Source organism: Acanthaster planci, linkage group LG10 (assembly GCF_054643075.1).
Source record: "Acanthaster planci isolate LZ-2023a linkage group LG10, COTS_SCS, whole genome shotgun sequence".
Lineage (NCBI taxonomy): Eukaryota > Metazoa > Echinodermata > Asteroidea > Valvatida > Acanthasteridae > Acanthaster > Acanthaster planci.
Window position 1 is genome coordinate 18,636,974 of NC_141786.1, and position 17,669 is coordinate 18,654,642.

Consider the following 17,669-nt stretch of genomic DNA (forward strand, 5'->3'; position numbering starts at 1 on the left):
AAAAAGTACACCTACAATTTATTTAGAAAAAAGGAGATTGTGTGGCCCAAGAATTTGTGGGATTGTAAAAGAATGGCCCAGAATGAATTTCATAGATTCAAGGGCTCCCGTTTCAGGGCGAAGAATAGAAAAATGCCACTGAAAAATTGTCCCAAGAGCCCGAAAAGGTGGAGGGATGTCATTTAAAAAATGGCCGCTGACAGACTTGGGAACGTTCACTTTTTGGAAGGTGAGTTTGTTTTGGGTGGATAATTAAAAATTTCATTGGTTAACCTACTAAAAATTGAAAATCAATTGAGAGCTGAATGACCCCAGAACACTTTGTTTTTTTTGTTTGAGAGGCCTGAGGGACTTCGGTTGCCCGCACCGGGGCTGCAAACGTGGTCGATTTTACATTGTCTTCAATGGGGCTTCAATTAGTTTCGTGCACCCTAAACTTCCTTGTAGCGCCGCTACAGTGCAGCAGAACTGAGCATGCGCATTAACGAGCTGAAGATCACAGCGACGTTGTGAAAGCATCATATATCCGCGTACGCTTAGAACATACAGAGCAGAACACCAACAAAGCATTATTGCACGTTTTCCTCTGACATGTCTGACTCACGTGTAGCATGCACTGTGTAGCATCGGGTTTGTGCATTAGTCAGTGGTGTAGCACATTTTGCTACACGCCGCGGCCGCTTCCTTTTTCATTTAATGTGTAGCACTGTGTAGCACTGGGTTTGTGCACAAGTCAATGGTGTAGCACTTTTTTGCCACACGCCGCGGTCCCTTCCTTTTTTCAGGCTGGCAGTGCAAGGGTCCAGTTGGCCTTGGTGCCACTGGCCCAGGAATGTGTGCGTGTTAAGGCACCCCTGGGACTGATTGGGGTATGTTTAGTCTTTTCTGTTGTGTCAGTGTTTTCCACCTACGTTATATGTTAGTGCACTGCATTCGGTGAGTTTTATGATGCAAGTTTGGAAAAGGAGTTAGACCTTGGCCAGTGGAGTTAATCCTCTTGTTTCTCTGGAAATTTGGCTGTGTTTTATTACGATTCTACAGTGGATTACATTTTAATGCTGAGTGATAAGTAAATTGTCAATGGTTACAATGTAATTTTCCAGTTGGAATCGGTAGAAGTATATCTCGATTTCCTTATTGTAATTTCGACTTTTTGTGTATTTTCTGTTACAGGGTTTTCTTGTGCCATACAATTTTCGCTAGCTCTGTTAGAGTCCAAATGCCATCGCGCATTCCAATGTGTGTCGACTCGAGCTTTTTCATTGCTCACATTAAAACTTGAAGATTGGTCCCCTCCTTCCTCCATGGGTCAATGTAGTGTCGATATTTTGTCCAATGGATGTTGGTGTCCAAGAATGTGGCAACTTTAACCATGGTTAGGCAAATAACCAAAGCCCAAGGGTTTCTATTGGATGTGCTAAGGTTGCATGGCGTGCTAACAACTGAAATGTTACAGGTATGCCGAAACTGTTGCAAATTTTATTCCTTTTGTTATAAATCGCCATTGCTTGTAATTGTTTATAATAATTGAAAAACAGAAGAAAAACATAAGTGTGGTGATGTTTAAAAAAAAAAAAGACCCTACTGGGAGCATAAACGAACACAGTTGCTACGGCGTCCTCCACTCGGTTTCCCCAAAGTTTCCCATTAACAAATTAAGAGAACTGTAATCTGCATGCGGTGATTTTCGAATTACCGTGCAGTGAAAGACAGGAATTTATATTTTAAGACACTTGTTTAAATAATTTTCCTTACTGTGAGCGGTTAACAGATATGTAGCCATATCAAAACACGTACCAAACTGCAAGGTTTAACAGTTTGTTCAAGAGCACTTTTGGTTAATAAGTCTTGACACTAGTAGCAAGTGAACTGTGCGTGCTGACAGTGAATATCAAGGTGAACACCAGAACGAACTCAATATCATCATACAGCCAGCACTGCGCCGTGATGAAACATCAATGTGGACGTGCGAACACACTATTGTGATTTACCGTTGAACTGTAAAGCGCCCCAATGACGCAACAAAGGTACACATGACTTCCATTTAGACTACCGTATAACAGAATGAGGCTATGTTGTTGAAGGCAACCTATTGACTTCTAGTGTGGTAAAGTTCAACAAATGAACATAGAAAATGGTGGCTTACATTTTAAGTAAGTGTATTATCGCTTTGGGGCCTACTTTGTTACCAAGATGTTTATGCAGAATCTATTACACAGTCTGTAAGGATGATACAGATACCACATTTGAACGTGTTCTTTGTTAAGAATAAACTTGTAAATAATAATGTTTTTCAAAATAATTTTTCGCGGATGAGTAGCCTAATGCGTAATCTGGCAAAGGTAGTCTTAGATGGCAAAATCTGCATAATATTCTTGACAGTGGGACTGTAAAGGACAGCCAGGCAACGTTGATGAAATTAAAATAATAACAATGCACCTAAAAATGTGATGTTAATATCAACACTTTATCAGATGACCATAAAAGGGTGTTACTTTAACACTGCTGCACACCTGTAAGTGTTAAAATGCACTGAAGGGTATTAAAAGTAAAACCAAATAACCCCAAAGTTCTTAACACAGGCAAAAAGTGTTGGTGTAGTTGGTGTAGTGTTTTGGTGTCTAATAACACCGGGGGTGTTAAATTTAATACCTCAGTTTTTGCAGTGTGGAAGTTTATAATTATAGTAATATATGTGTAAGTAATAATTCCATGTCCAAGAAATGTCCAAATGGCTGTTTAAATCAATTCAGTTTACTGTCACAGCTTTTCTAACTTAGATGAAAGTAGGTACGTGTATTACATTTTAAACATGCCAAAGAAGCGTATCCTGTAGACATATGGGCATGTTATGAAGAAGCATGTAAAACAATATTACAATATTCATTGACGTAAAAAGACATAAAAGAGACAAGATATAAACAGGCACGAGCACTTTGAAGTGAATGTGAAGGAGTAATTATTTAATGTCAGTTACGTAAAATAGTCCATGAGGTATGAACCAAACTCACGAAAAAGTAATCATCTAGTTGGGAATCTTTTTGCAGGTTTAATCAACAGAAAAAGGTTATGGTTTTGCTTATATACCCTTCTATGACAATGCTAGTGTTGTTCAAATCACAAGTTTTCACACACAGACTTTGAAATTTCCAACGACGGAGGATGACCTTTTTTGGTTTTTTTGGAATCGTATTAAACTGTACATGTTTTGTAAATTTGTATGGTCAAATTAACGAATGCGTGATACATGTAACTGTAAAGCTACTCCTCTGTAAAGGTTGTCTACTGATAAATAATGTGGGCAGTTGGAGAAAAAATAGCAACAATAATTGCCAACCCAGTCTGACACTCACAGGTAGCCTGGCAAATAAACTATAGGGGATAAATGAGATACTGAAGCATTTTCAGTGAATCAAGAAGAGAGTTCCACAGTATTTCACAGCCGGACAATTTATGTTTTTTTCAGGTAACATCTACAATATGGAGTCAGCCTGACGTATACTGTGCATGGTCAGTTGTTGGCATGACACTGGATCGTGAAGCTGTGACATCTCCCAAATGCTTTTTGACTAAATTTTATCGCGAAGTCTGAGGATGTGTTAAGACTGTGGACTGAAAAATTGCCTGAGTTAAATTTTAACCCAATTTTGGTAAGTGGGTTTTGGTTGTATTCGGGAAAATCAATGAGAAATAGTGAATTTTGTTGATTTTTTTCGGACTGTATATGAAACAGCCGAATTTTGTATTCAATATCACTGAAAAGGAGAAAATGGAGAGCTATAAGTACTCCGTTTTGATGTAAAGTGCAGGGATGCAAGCGGTGTACGTGAACAACACTCTCCAGAGTTACATGTATCATAGTGTTAACGCCTTCGTCGGTGCATATAAAATTTCCATGGCCGGAACAAGTTTACCCTGCTGCATAGCAACAAGAAAAGAAAACGTATTTACAAACTGTCTTTTGGGTGTATTTTGTGTGTAATGCAATCCCGTGTAATGCAGTCATCCTTATGTACATATACATAACACAAGAAAACCTGGAAATCTGTAGAAGTTTGTCTGTAAAGACATTTTGCTCGCCTTTTTCAGGGAAGCTGCTGGGTGTACAAAACACATCTACTTGCTCATGATAATGTGAATAATTCGCAAGAGTTCCACGCGGAAACCTTCCACGGTGCCATTACATGCTGATGCTACTATTTTATCATTATAAAGCACGTCTGTGATTGCTCGGTGAATTAGAACATCCGAGCCAATTCAAAGATCGTTTAAAGGGTGGCTGCAATAATTTTTTTGCGATTGCAGACCTCAGCCAAAATTCACTTTTCTGCATCAATTAACCTCATTTTCAACTTCTGTTTCATAACTTTAAATGGTAATGCCAATGAGTATTTCCATATTCATGAGCAAAACTGTGATGTCATCTCAGGAAGGAGCCTCAATATTACATTATTTTGTATACAAACGGTCCTGCACTTTTGTAGATGTTGGAGTCAATTTTCTCTTCTTTGCTTTGCAAAGTAACAAGAAAATGTCAACCCCTCTCAGAAATGTTTTCAGTAGGTAAATTCTGGGTTCACAATTTGAACAGACACCTATGCATGTCTTCCCGAGATACTTACTTGGTACTTAGTTAGTTTCCTCCCAAAACATCGTCTAAGGATTTTGACTAGGAGGTCCGGGGAGGGTCAGCGTCTAATTCTTAGTCAAAATGTAGTTGTAATAATTTTGTCCGAAAGTCTAGTTGTATGTCTCAGAATCAATAACTTGTTGGGGCAGATCATTCCATAATTTGATGGTCCTTGGATAAAAAGAGTTCTTGAATACAGATGAGAATGTCGATGATATGCTGAACTGATTATTGTTCCCCCTCCTGGATCTTTGGACTTTTGGCTGAAGACAGTCAGAAGCATCAGTGCCAATAGCTTGAGTAATGACCTTGTAGAGTTGGGTTATCTGGTGAGCTTCCCTTTTGTCAATTAATTTCTCCCATCCAAGCGACGATAAGATGCTGGAGACACTACTCTACCTAGAATAATCTCTGAGAACAAAGCGCGCTGCCCTGCGCTGAATTCTCTCAATTGCCTCCTGATGACAGGTGTTATATGGATCCATGCTGCCACGCCATGTTCTAGTACTGGTCGAACAAGTGTAAGATATAACATTTCTTTGACATTTTTAGAACTCACATAGAAATTTCGTTTGATGAAATTCAGAACTCTTGTGGCTTTAGCGACAACATATTGTGTCTGATTTCCCCATCCTAAATCATTTTGAATTTGTATTCCAAGGCACTTGAACTCTTTCGTTACTTAAAGACACACACCATCCATCCCATGAGAAGGTTTACCAGGGTTGCGTTTACGAGAAGCTCCCATCATTTTACATTTGCTAACAATAAATTGCATGCAGAAGCCCATTTAATAAGGTTATCAAGGTCAGCTTGCAGAAATCCCTCATCATCCTTGCAGTTGGTCTGATGATATAAAAGACAATCATCGCAAATAGTCTAATTTCTCCCCTCACAACAAAATGAATGTCATTTATGAAAAAGAGAAACAGGTGTGGTCCCAACACACTCCCCTGTGGCACCCCGCTGCGCTGACAACTTTGTGCCAGCTAGACAATTTGCCGTTGACAACAACTCTCTGCAGTCGATTACGCTGTAATCCAATTCGTTATTTTGTCTCTGGTGCCGTAATGATAGATCTTATGAAGGAGTTTCTGGTGTGGTACTCCATCAAATGCCTTTGAAAAGTCCAAGACGGCTACATCGGTAGTTCTTCCGTTATTGTGATTGCACGCAAGGTCATTGAAAGTCAGGATAAGTTGACTCTCTGACTTTCAATGACCTTGCGTGCAATCACAATAACGGAAAAACTACCGATGTAGCAGTCTTGGACTTTTTAAAGGTGTAGCACCAACAGCGCCCTCAGTTATTTCAGTTGCTAAGTATGCACTTTTCAGCGTATTTAACCAAATACAAGTGTAAAAGAGTTTTGTACAACGATGAAGAGTACAAAGAGGCAGAAAAAATTGCGCACAATAAAAATTCATTGCAGCTACACTTGAAGGAACTTTAACGAAGAGGGTTTCCTGATTCATACCCTATACATGTACGCGACTTTCACGCATATTATATTAATACGATGAGGCTATTGCTATAATTATTATGACAGGCAATTGGTCAATTTGACACACGTGACGAATTGGTCCGACTACGCAGTCGTTTAGACGGTTGAAGCCACACCCGCGCCGCACATAGGCTACGAACACAATTCGCCATTTTCTTTTTTTGCCAACTGCTCCGAGGACGACGAGAGAATGCGATGTAACATTCAAGAGACGTCAGTATAATCACGACTGCATCACTGTTCTTGGAGCCTACTTCCGGATTCTGTGAAGCTGCATCACTGAGTTGAACTTTGAAGTAAAAAACGGTACGTTTCTGCAGAACACTGCCAAACATACAAACGGTCATCACGGTTTAGGCCTATAGTGGTGGATGAGTACGCTGTTAAAATGTGTCTGTTCATGTCGCGCATGTTCATTATTAATAGGCAGAAGGTTTGCTGTTTCCGCACAGTAGATTCTGTTGATTATTTTTCTCTGTAAATTCCTCTGTAATCACCTCGGGTAGGCTACGTACAACTCCTTGCAGCAGAACAGGTCTAATTAGGGTTCTGCATTTAACATGACACCATATAAAAAACGAAGTCTGTTTTGAAAATCTCGGGGCTAGTTTGTTTCACACGCATCGGTTACGCGTGGAACTCAGTCAGTGATCCCATCGCTGGCTACCTCAACCCGTTAGCCGAGCGGTGGTGTTTAAAGTGAACCAACGACGAATCCCTGATCGCGGAAGGTGTTTCGCCTGGGCGGAGAAACATTTTGCCAGAGCGGACTAGTATTTCGCCCACTGGATTAGTATTTTCCCTGGGCGAAATGATGATCCACCCGGAGAGTGGCGTACAATGTAGATTGGTGTGTCGAAATGAGGGATGATTTTCCTTTTTGGGGGTGGGGGGGTGGGGAGGGGATTTACTCAGACCGTTCTGACATTTCTCACCGCCATTGTATCGAAGATGCAAAGTGACTTATTAAGTGAGCTCTCACTACTGCGTTAAGCGAAGGCAGGGATATTGTCCTAATTAATCACCCTTTTTTCCTGCATATTAAATTATCTGGAGCTATCCCAGATTAAATCAACCCACTTTGTTTAACGTTTATTTTCTCCTCCTATAATTATGTCTCCGTCGATTTCTTCTGAGTAAAACAAAAGTACAAAACATTTGGGTGACCGTTTGGCGGAACGAACCTATTTCTTGGAAATCCAGTTTAATACGACGAAACAAGCGACGGTACACATTGTTGAGGAGTCAGCCTTTTGTTTCTCCTAAAAAAAAGGAGACTTGCTCATGACAGAAATTTAAAAATCGAAACTGACTTACGCACAGGTAAAAGAAGGGGGCAAGAAGGCGCTTGCTCCCCCTCAAGAAAACCTGTTCAAAAAATAAATAAAATGTGAAAGATACGACAAAAACAGATTAATTTAAAAAGGGAAAAAACATTATACGTGGTTTTCATTTTTTCTTTTAGCTACATGTATTTTCTTCTGTTTTCTCCATTGGTCTTGTTCCTGTCTCCTTTTTTTACTTGTTCTCCTCGATAGTTAAACTTGAGAAGAGCAACTACATCCCCATGATTATGATCGGTTTGTACGGTGCTATGTACCCTCCTGCAAACCGCCTTTCCCCTCTTGGATAAAGTGCAGTGGCGTATCCATTGCCTGAGTGGGGAAGGGACACGGGAAAAGACTCCAATCCCCCCAACCATTTTCAACGATTTTTAAAGTCATTCTTTTTCTTTTGTAATTCTTTAAAGGAATTTATGTGCAGACAAACATTACATGGGGGACCTACTTACAGCCGGGGGCGGATTCCCTTCCCACCCCCTGCAGAACTCAGCCATCCCGTGCGCGATTAGTTACTCAAAAAAGACTAGAAGACCCAAAGCGTGAAAAATGCACTGTGAGGCTAGAGAGAAAACTAATCCGCTAGGGTGAAATAGCAGGCCTTTTTTTATTCAGTCAGGGGCCTTTTTTATTCAGTCATGTCATAAGTACATGTTTCCGTACGATCTGGAGCCACGCAAAAAAAAAAGGAAAAAAAAGGCCCTATGTGCTGTGTACCGCACCGCGCCTCTAATTGCGTACCAGACGGGAATTCCCAGCATGAGAAATACACGATATAGTTGTCAAAATTTGCATGTGACCTTGCCGGTCAGGGATCTTCACTCACTTATTCCCATAGTACTATAATTGTAAACAAACCTTATAGCTTCCGTCTCAAACCTTTGTCTAGAGGTACTGTTATGATTTTTCAGGACAAGTTAGCCTCGGGTTTTTTTGGGGGGGGGAATCTGGGGTGCCTCCGTGGTAACGCCTAATTTAGCAGCGGATTGATATTCCATATAATTTGAAAAGTTTCGGAAAATTGGCAAATGGCCTACGTGACCGCACTAGACAGGTCTGTCGATCTGATCTCGGCGATGAGGGGAGGTATATCGACCTACATGTAAACTCAGCAACAATTGCGATACCTCTCTCATGAATCGTATGCCCTGGCTGGTGTAGCAAATCACTGCTTCGAGACGGAGCAAAAGATGAAGACATAAAGTAGGCCTACATCACAAAGTTCGTAAGAAGTTCATTTTTGCAAGCGAGGTCTGTTTCCCTGCACAGCATTGCGAAAAGACGGAGGCCTACATGTTCTTTTTCGCAGTCATGATGATGGCCCCCGTACACGTACAGTACATGATGATTGTGAACCTTGTACCCTGCCGGGTCATGCATATTGTACGCGCGTTCAGAGGGTGCATACATGCGTAACGTAACTGGATGTTGATCTGAATAAATACAGTGCCGCGCAGGCTGCGTGGCTGAATCGGTTTTGTGCGTTGACAAATAAATCAAACCACTCTTGTGACGTCACCCTAGCTATTCAGTTAACTGAACTGAAACTTTACTCAGGCTGAAACATTAATCTTGCAACTGATCTGTACAACAGGGTTTTCAAACAGTGTTTCAGTAAGGTGTGCTAAGTTGCACCCAGAACAACTAGGCCTATAGTAGGCCTACGTAATCATGACCGGGGAAAACGCCGCAATGTGGTTGGTTGATTTTTCTTCCATTAACGACGTGCACTGCAGAGAAAGAAATCGTCTTTGGCCTACGAGACAGTTAGATCCACATCGTCAGAGAGCTCAATGATTGTGACAAATGGCGGAGTTATCAGTAAAATGGCAATTATGGACGCTTTCTAATTAATTCATGTACATTGAAGAACAAATGCATTAACCAGAAGGCGACTGATGCTTTTGTCACTATAACTTTGCCAAATCCTCAAACCAATCCACCTTCTTTTAAAATGCAACATATTGCCAATGCTAGTAAATCTAGGGAAAACTTGAGACGAATTTCTACAAGTAGCTGCCTGGTGAAAGCTAGAAAAGTTCCTTGCCTAAATTGGCCACGCTGACCAAGATCAATATTTTTACAAAATCGATTCCATGGAGGGTTTGTGGCGTTGTTCCTGATGTTTGTTTTTTTTCCAAAAAAATCTTGACATGTAATTATACTTATACTGTAACTCTGAGAAAAAATGATGTCATTTGGTTGACGTGATATTTCTTTTCAAAATGGCTGCATCATCGGTTTCGGGATTCCTTTTGAATAGCCTAATGCTGTTAATCTTTAACAGGAAATACCAGCGGGTGATGCAAAATGACTAAACTTAATTATTTGGCCACAGCGTTAATAAAAATGTACGACTGATGCGTGTCATACATGTGAAGAGTATCTTTTTGCAGATTTTTTATCGTTTTGTCAATCAAAGTCTTTTCATACAAGAACAAATGTTAGAAGCCAGCGCAAATTATGAGCTTAACTAAACCTATCAATTTTCCTCTCATCACCCGCTTGGATGATAAACAAACCATAGATGTTATGGTCGCTTATTTTGTTCTTTGTAATTTCTCGTCACTTAATGTTTGTATGTAACAGATATCATGGAAAAGAGGATTTGAAATACAGGCTTTTTAGTAGTAACCACGGCAGCCACCGAAGAACGATTTTTATACGGCATGGGTCACTCAGCTGAAATACATGTATGAACGTGATTAACGTGGTATCTGCAAATCCTGACTCTGATTGGCCAACACAAGCAGATGTACCTTCAAAGTAAAGGGGAAAAAAGAGGGTAGGATGGGTAACGTTGGTTTTTGCGTATTAAACACGCAGGACACTTGTCATCATTTTATTGGCTCACTCCCTAAATATTCATTGGTAAAGGTTACTACCTGCTTGTAACTCAGTCCATGAATTCAGTTTGCTTCATCATTCTACAAATGGCATATCTTCGACAAATCAGCTCTTTTACGTCCTCACAAGTTTCAAAGGCACTATTGTCACGGATATAATGTAGCTGATTCTTACATTTCGTCACTGTTTTCACGAAGAGACAAAGTGGCAAAAAATCATGTGTTTTTTCGTATTTCTTGGGGTATACTTGTATACTCGGCAAAATGAACTAGGCTACCGTATGTGATGCCTACAGCCCGATATATTTTTTTTACCAAATCCACTAAACTTCAGCTAAATCGAGATCACTGTAGGAGCGAAGTACAACGAAATCGCATTTTCTTTTTTCACGAAGAGGCAAAGTTGTCTTCCATATTGTTATCAATAAAGGACAAAGCCATGCATATTAACAACTCGTTTTACTGTTTTCACGAAGAATCAAAGTTAATTCCGGAAATTTTGCACCTAGCCACACGCTCAGGCAAAAACGTGTACTGTGCGTGCCGTGTTTGTTCACAAAGTTAACAAATTTGAGAGATTGCTTCAATATTAATAGTAATTTAAGATCCCTTTTGACAGGAAACAACATTAGATAATTCAAATGAACGTGCTTGAAAAGAGACACATATATACTTCAAAACACAGGGTTTTTTTGCGAAAATAGTGGCAAATTGGCGTAATCCTTAGAGGGCCAGGTTATTGTGGAATACTCAAAGACACTCGTTATTAGTACAAAATAAGGCGTTTCAACTCGATCTGGCATGGTTTTGTGAATCTGAAAGGTACATACGTGCCACCCAGCGTGCATTGACGGCAGTTCAAAAGTGCATAATGGTATACATTTTTGACTGACGACTTCGTGAAATTGCACTTAAGCAATACCGGAAACACGTTGGGGGGGGGACGCATTTCGCCCCCAGCTCTTTCTGGGTTAATACCAAATTCTATCGGAGTTCAAATCTGATATTTTATATTTTTGAACCAAATTTTGATTGTGATATTATTTTAAAACAATCTAAAGCGCGATTTCAAGCAGGTAGAGTTTGAAGCACATACGCACCGCAGCTTTGCACTACTGTACATGCTGAAAGATATTACCACTTCTGTTTTACACTGATTTCTCATTCAACTTTACAACAAAGTGAATAGTCAACAGAAAAAAAGCCTGGTATTGTTGTACAGTTTGTTAAGTGTATGCAAGGTAAACCCACACCTACTGCGTCTGCACTTGGCATTGGAAAACCAAACTGACGCTATCCCATTCAGAAGATATTTTATTGTGCGGCAAGCATTCGATCCTGTTGGCATAACATGACGTGGAAATCGGACGAATTCGCACCAACTGCAAACACTAACAGCAAGCATAGGTCTTCCTGCAGATTGGACTTCGACACCTGTTCAAACTTCACCAGTGATAACGTTATTGTTTTCTGAACTGGTAAATGCGATCTATGTGCTGAGGTAATTTGGTGCAACTGACTGAAAGATACAGGTGTAAAACGTAAAACCACCCTAGTAAATATCTCCTCCGGACGTGTGTTTATTTATTTTTAAATGTGTTTCCTTTATTTATTCAGGGTAGCCTTAACATCTAAAGATTGTTTTCATTAAGGCCTTCCAAGAAAAAACAAGCTAATTAATAACAAACTTGAAAAACTAAAAAGCTGAGCAACGATACATAAGATATCAACAAAAATGGCTGAGAAACATAAAATGCAAAAGGTAATGGTTATAAAAACAAACAAACAAACAAACAAACAAACGTACGAAACTGACGTATGTACATGTAAGTTGGGCTGAAAAGTATTGAAAAAGACATAGGTAATTAAAATTTGAGTCTTAAAAACAGGCAGGAGGCGTGTAGCTCTAGGCTACAGAGACCTTTGCCCCGGTGACTGCAAAAAAATTAAAATAACCTTCTGTTTTAGTAGTCGGGATCTTCAAGATGGCACTTTAGCTCTGTATGGTGACTTGATGTTTTGCAAAGAAATTGGTCCTATATTCAGGAGTCATAGGATTCAAACATTTAAAACAAATATCTTTACTCATTGACAATGGAAGCCATTTTTGTGAAGTAAACATGTTGACAGATAAAGTTGTATATGGGCAGCCCAAAATTAGTCGTGCCGCTCTCTTAAGCCATTTGTATTATTCTGATGTTCATAACGGCCGCCCAATACCGTGCTGCAGTAATCTAAGAGAGGCAATAGTAGACATCGAACAAGTATGCAAAGACGACTTCCTGGAATACAATGACGAATTTTGTACAGCATTCCTAGTTCAGCTGAGACAAATTGACAGAGATGTTCAACATGAGCTGCTGACCATCTCAATTAAGGAGTCACCAATATAGATATTCAGGTCGTTCCAACCAATGTTACGTTTTGATCCAATCAGCATAGCCTTAATTTTGGTAGCATTGATTTTTCAACTTATTTATCACTTCCCAGTCATTCAATGCTCTCGATTTCTTCAAGCGTAGAGGAGCTACGAGTTATTGTCTGCGTACATAAACAGTGTGACAGAAGGGAGGTCCATACTTCAAATAATAAACAGAGGTGAACCAAGGATTGACCCTTGTTGTACGCCAGCATTGATTGGATGTGGATTGAATTGGTTTTCTCCTAAAGACAGACAGAGTACACTGTTCGAAACGTTGAGTTATTCCCCGGTTCTTCCCAGAACCACACATACTCAAGAAAAAGATTGATCTGTTGAGTAATCGCAATCGTTTTACTCATATGGTTCTTTCACCATGAAAACGTTCAAGTTTTATCTGGATTGGGTTTGTTCAATATGCACAAATTGTCGTCGGTTCCCAAGTTCAACAATTAAGAAACCTGACTAGAAGAGTGTCAGTAAAGTTCTCTGATCTTAAAATGTGAGGCCACTGATTACCTAAAGAGAGATGAGATTTGTGCATCCAGTCCACATAAACAGGTTGAACAACACTGTTCCAACTTTGAGGCAAGCCCTGCAAATGATCCCCACTGTGACTGGAAAGTCACACCTTGCTAACCCTGAGCCAAACAACAGTAACCCTGAGATACACGTTGCTAACCCAGAGAGAAGGCCGATTAGTTCTAGTCAGCCAAAGTCTTGCAGTGTCAAATTAGAGAAGCTAAAATTGCCTAAGTTCTCAGGTGATGTGAGGGGGTTGTTCACCTTCCTCTCAGATTCCCTGCACACGGTTGATGCAAAGTACAGTAAGCGTGATGCCATGGCCCTTCTCCGAACCTACCTCCAAGGGAAACCTCTCGACCTCATTCAAAGTCTGGGGTCAGATTACGATGCTGCCAGGGTATCCCTCTTATCCCTCTTAATCCCTCTTATGGTGATCCCAGGTTCGTTGTAGATATCACCCATGATATTGCCAAGTTTAAACCACTGAAGGAAACTGAAGATGACCGATTCTGTGAACATCCCTTGAACGAAAAGCGTGTCCTCATAAAAAATGTCGTCTGGATACCAAGCATCAGTGATGACATCGCAGAGGTGGGGGTTCCAGACATAGCTGAGAAATTGAGAATTCCCCCATCGGATCTCCATCGAAGAAGTGGTTCCGTCGATTTGCTGATAGGAATTTACAATGCAAATGCATGTAGGAGAGACAAGAGAAGTAGGAGATCTCTTAGCCCGCAACTCACCGCTTAGTTGGGTAATCTTTGGAGATGTACCAGGGAAAACAACAACAAACCAACCGAGTACTACATGTCAAATTCTCAACCCCGATAGACATGACAGATTTATGGAGAAGTGAAGCATGAAATACTCTAAACGAACCAATTGGATTAGCAGCACCCATTGAGATTCGAGCCAAAATCAATGCAACATCTCTTGCAACAGGGCTCAGACTGGGACCAAGAGCCTCCACTACCTGAGCGAAATAGATAAAGCTGTTCGACGAGATGAGTGAACTAGGCAATGTTACCTTCACAAGATCTCTCACACCAGTGACAGCAACCGGAGACCCACAACACTGTGCATCTTCGCTGATTCATCTGAAAACCCATTTAGACCATATGCCTACGTTCGATGGCAACTTCGAGATGGTACATGTCAGTGCCAGATTCGCCGCAGTAAAGTCACGAGTTACACCGCTCAAAAAGCTTACCATACCAAGGCTTGAACTGCAAGCAGCAGTTGTTGCCAAACGCCTGTATAAGACGATAACTGAAGAGACGCTGCTACAGACAGAGAGAACAATCTTCATGACAGACGGCTCGATCACACTGGGATAGATCCGCGGCCAAGCAAGACTGTTCAAACCTTTCATATCCAACAGAGTTGACGAAATTCAGAGCTCGACTGACTCATCGCAGCGGAGGCATATTCCTGGAGAGCACAATTTAGCAGATGACGTCTCTCGTCATACCTGTCAAACATCTGGCTGAGCGTTTGCATCATGGACTGGAGTTTCTTCAGCTACAGAGAAGGAATGGCCACAAGGTGTGCTTGATGTTGACCACTGAGATGTGGAGAAGGAACAACGTAAAGAACAAAGTGTCTTCATTGCACAGAAAGGGACAGAAACCACTGATAGCATAAAGATTTCGTCTTGGAGAAAACTCATTCGAGTTATTGCTTTCGTTTTGAGATTTGTTTGGAAAATGACAGCCAAATGCCAGCACACCATAACCACGACAAACGACTTCTGTCGTCGCTGGACGTCCAAGAGGCAGAAACGTACTGGATACTTCAGGCGCAGAAGAGTCTACTTGATCGCTTTGAAAATGGGGAGTTGAAAGCACTCAGCCCATTTAAAGATTCAAATGGAGTTCTCAGAATAGGTGGCAGGTTGGGTGTATCTTTGATGTTTTACGAGGCAAAATACTCGACGCTGCAACCAAAAGACCAATCTTAATTGTACGGCAGATTAATCAAAATGGTCATTCTGGTGTCACCACCACAGTAGCAAAAACCAGAAGGGGGTACTAGATCTTGAAAGCTCACAATGTTGTCAAGACAGTTAACGTTAGATGTGTTCGATGCCGAGAAACAAACACAAGACGGAGACACCTTGCTCATGGCGGACTTACCCAAGGAAAGATTGACACCCCACACTCCACCATTTCACTTCACAGCGTGTGATTATCTCGGCCCATACCACGAGAAGATTGGGCGAAACAAGACCACAAAACACTACGGCATTTAATCATATCCCGCCAGAATACACGAGCTGTCCATTTGGAGCTTGCTGTAGACTACTCAAGTGTGGAATACCTGCAAGTTCTTAGAAGGTTTATTGCTGTTTGTGGTTACCCAGCTCTTATGATTGGTGACAAAAGGACACAGCCAGTTGGAGCATAGAGGAAGGACACGGCAGGAGTTGCAACTCTGACACTTCAAAGTGTTCATGATTGCCGAGTCAGACGAATAATACAAAACATTCCAAGGAGTGATCATGAAATCTCATGAAATACGCCTTTGTACAAATTATGCCATAATAAAAATGATTCAAACAAAATACACAGTCTTGTAAACAACCAGGCTAGTTATTCCCAGAAGAAAGCGCTCATTAAGGGCAATGACTGCACGTATAGATTTAGGGCACACGGCGTAATGCAAGGAACTGCGCAAGCATTAAATTTGATGTTGTCATGATATCATGACAATTACCACCATATTCATGAATAGTCAATTCCCTATACCTCAAAAGTTTGAAGGATGTTGATTACCAGCACAAAACACATTACGAACTGCCTTTTTGAGAATTTTGTAAACAAGTGGCACTGAGAGAAATGGGCCGATAATTGTAAACGCTATACTTATCACCACCATTGAGGATGGGAATAACTGAAGCATGTTTTCACGCTTCGGAATAAAGACCGCTGTTTAACTCCAGGTTCAAAATACAGGTGGCCCAACAATATGGGGACATACTAGTCTCCGAAGTCTGATACCTGATACTTATATGTACCAGTTAACCGAATCTTCAGTAATACTGGGAAAACTAAATTCCTCAGAGATAATGCGTCACAGCATACAGTGTTAGTTACATCCTGATCTGAATTGAAATTTGGCTGAAACCTCTCAGCCATGCGCTCATCAACTGTTGAGAAGTGTTCGTTGAGTACATTAGTCACGTCAGGGGGGTCATGCAAACTCCGAGAAGTGACAGAATTCACACCACACTTTTCTTCGCTGACAACTCCTTTCACTTTACTCCAAATAATACGAATTTTCCTCATTTTCCTATTTCTTGGGCATCATACGAATTATTTCACTGTTGAGCCACAAAAATGATTTGGTGCGAATTCGTTGACATTTGTCTGTTGCATGCAAGTTGACAATGTCTAAGAGAGAGGCGACTAAACTACCTGCTGGGAACAGAATACCTGGAGAGGGACTGTTTTACCGGGTCAGGGGGACAGTTTTTTTACCTAGATATTTATGTCCGTCCCCTGGACAGCTTTATCGGGGGGCAGAGTTACGGTCTACACCATTCCATACACCGACATCAGTAGGGTAGGGGGTGGGAATCATTCAAAGAAGGAAATTTTTTGGGAGAAAACATCTCGTTGGGTGCGAACTTATTAGTCATAAACAGTGGGAGGGGTAACTTTTTATACCAGGAAAGATATGGACGGAGGGGTTACCCCCATACCTGTCCAATCCCTATACACACTCTAGACTATTGTTACCTAACACATCCCCCTAGAAGTCTGTAAAGAATTCCTGAGATTCCGATCAAACACTGACCAACACAAAGGCAGGGGGGGGGTTCTCCGTCCCATATCGTCCTTTTTTACGTAGATTAATGATTTTTTGTATCCCCTTTCCTTCTTTTTGGGATTTTCCTCCCCTTTCTGTCCTTTTTAGAAGTTCTTGGAGAAGTGCTCATTGGTCCACACCATCATAAGGAGCCAACACAGAAAGAATGATGACGTTGGTCCACAACTGTAGAACACGGCATTAGTCCCGCACTCTTAGCCTGGGTTTTACAACGGGGGTGTTTTGGCCCCCGAGCGGAACCAAGAGGGGGTGCGAATTATTTAGCAGTGGAGGCTGCTTTGACAGAAACTGCACTTCGCTGGTTCATAAACGACTGTAGTGAATCCGTGCATCGCATGCGCGCAGCTCCCAATAAAGGCGCCTTTTCATATGTACGTGTTTGGGGCGCGTTGCGTATACGATGCGTTCATTGGTTTCACTTTCACGGACACTAATAACAACACATAATTAATCTAGCGGATTATTCAAATTAGAAGTGTTTATCAGAGAAAAACTTGGGATATCCTTAACGTGAGTTCAAAAAAGAAATATGGATTACAGGCCAGTTAATGGGTCTAAACTTCCCACATTGGCA

General features: G+C 41.0%; 1 protein-coding gene and 1 long non-coding RNA gene across 5 annotated transcripts in view; both read left to right on the plus strand.

The window, feature by feature from the left end:
* Positions 1-590: 590 nt before the first annotated feature.
* Positions 591-4,992, plus strand: LOC147797929 (uncharacterized). The gene is made up of 3 exons (XR_015426778.1): positions 591-869; positions 1,174-1,456; positions 3,467-4,992. It is a non-coding gene; the product is annotated as an uncharacterized LOC147797929 (long non-coding RNA).
* Positions 4,993-6,260: 1,268 nt separating this feature from the next.
* Positions 6,261-17,669, plus strand: part of LOC110990671 (uncharacterized) — a 79,913-nt gene continuing 68,504 nt past the window's right edge. For all 4 annotated transcript variants that reach the window (XM_087141964.1, XM_087141965.1, XM_087141967.1 and 1 more), the window contains exon 1: positions 6,261-6,440. The gene's annotated coding sequence lies outside the window, so the exon portion shown is untranslated. The remainder of the gene's footprint in view (positions 6,441-17,669) is intronic.